This window comes from Lathyrus oleraceus, chromosome 4 (assembly GCF_024323335.1).
Source record: "Lathyrus oleraceus cultivar Zhongwan6 chromosome 4, CAAS_Psat_ZW6_1.0, whole genome shotgun sequence".
Classification (NCBI taxonomy): Eukaryota; Viridiplantae; Streptophyta; class Magnoliopsida; order Fabales; family Fabaceae; genus Lathyrus; species Lathyrus oleraceus.
Genome location: NC_066582.1, coordinates 86,143,281 through 86,145,512, shown reverse-complemented (window position 1 = coordinate 86,145,512; position 2,232 = coordinate 86,143,281). Strand labels below are relative to the sequence as shown.

The following is a 2,232-nucleotide window of genomic DNA, read 5'->3' as shown; positions in this document are numbered from 1 at the left end:
AAACAGATTAAGAGCCTTAATGGACCAAGACCAGACGAGGAAACACGAGTATATATATATATATATATATATATATATATATATATATATATATATATATATATATAGAGAGAGAGAGAGATTTTATTGATTTCGACATCAATGGAGTAGCAATGATATACTTTTTTTAATACATTTTCAAAATAAAAGATTCCACATCTCTGAAACTCTAAAACCCTGCTATAAAAGTCTAATGAAAACATCACATCAAGAAAACACTATTCTATCTCTAATACCTCTCACTTTCAATTATCATTAATCTAAACATCAAATTATTTATAAATACTAAATCAGATCAAAACATTAATATACAACATTTATTACGGAAGTTCATCACTCAATTCGAATTCTCTAGGAATAAACTAGACCGGTCTTTTTCAAGACTAAATATAATACAAATAAGAATTTAACATTTTTATATTATTTTCAAAGTCTATAATTCTATATATAAAATAAACATAAAATAAACAGGCAATCTATAAAATAAAAATCAAGTGCACGTTTTAAGTATAAATAAAAATCAATAATTCTAACTCTAAAACTAATGAAATTTCAAAAATCATTTTATAGACGTTTTTCAATCCACCTCCTAGAACTTGAGGATTATCAAAAGAATTAATTTGAAATACACTATGATAAAAATCATTCCAATGTTATACTTTTACAAACTTTAACAAATACAAAAGAGAGAATTGAAAAACTCTTTAATTTTATTGGTCTATGTGTCATTCTTTCCTCTTTGTTTACACCATCTTGCTTAATAACAGTATATATAGGGGAAACAAATCCGCCATTAATTTCAACAACCAAAAAACAAAAGTAAGGTAATATAATAACTAGAGTAAGAGCATAACATCAAGTGGACGTGCCGGAGTGGTTATCGGGCATGACTAGAAATCATGTGGGCTTTGCCCGCGCAGGTTCGAATCCTGCCGTCCACGATTTCTTTTTAATATTTGTTTTGTTATGTGATGTGATGTGTCTGGATTTTGAATTCAAATATTCAGATAAGCTAAGGTCCATTAATTCTTATTTTTAGAAAGTAGTGTCGCCATCTTTTTGTTGTGAACACTTACTGTCTTATCAACCTACTAAATAACAAATGTGTTACTATTTGCTGGTTTTCATCTTCAACTATTATTCTACTTAAAACAATGTAAGATATGAATCATGATTACTTTGAACTCTTTATGTTTATCCATAAAAACTAGCCATGCTTGGTTTGATTTAGACACTAGAAATACACAAATAAGTTTTGTAATTTTGAAGAAAAAAAAAAGACTAACACAATACTATTTATCGAGAGAGACAAAGTTTTAAGATATATATAGTGTGTAATATTTTTAATTTAACTATTGTTTAACAATAATAAAATGTATATAAGTTTTATTTGAGATTAATTATTGTGTATAGTTAATATAAATCTTTTTACAGAATTAATCTATTAAAACCATTCATAATTATTATTTCAGATATAATTAAAATAAAAATAAATATAATTTAAGATCAATTATTTGATAGCGTAAATTATTTTTATATTATTAGTGTATTTTAATTAAATTCATTTTATTTATTTAGAGTTTAATTGTAATAAGAATATATTACGATTTTATTTGACCATAATAATATTGTAAATTCTTTTCCGCTTTATATAATCTATCTTACACGCATTCTTATCATCGATTTAAAAAAAAAATGTATTTCTAAAAAATTGTTTGACCAAGGACAAATGATACACACATAAATATTTATAGAGAGAAAGATAAGAGTTTGTAATTTTATAAATTATTTTAAAATTAATTTGAATCTTATTACAACCTTAAGTTGACTAAATATAAACTCCTCAGCTATATAGTGTAGTGGTATGTTTGCAAAAGGCTTTGCACATAACGATACTCTTTGACCATCCTAGAAGATGCGATGATGAAAGGTCGCACTAAGGGAAGTATTGCCTTGCCCTGTAGTCTTCCCTCGCCCCTACGTCAAAAACATGAGATAAGATATTTTTGGGGCAGAGAGAAAGTCAAGGTAATTAGCTGACCAACGACTTCCTTAGAAATAAGGATTCAACTGACCACTATTGACTAAATGTGTGGTTTCCCTTTCCAAGGAAACCCTAGGCTTAAGAGCCTTTATATATACTCCTCTCATCATAAGGGCAAGACATACCCCAAGTAATACTCACTATAAACA

General features: G+C 27.0%; 1 non-coding gene across 1 annotated transcript; it reads left to right on the top strand.

The window, feature by feature from the left end:
* The first annotated feature begins 898 nt into the window (after positions 1-898).
* On the top strand, positions 899-980 carry TRNAS-AGA (transfer RNA serine (anticodon AGA)). The gene has a single exon. It is a non-coding gene; the product is annotated as a tRNA-Ser (tRNA).
* Positions 981-2,232: the final 1,252 nt, after the last annotated feature.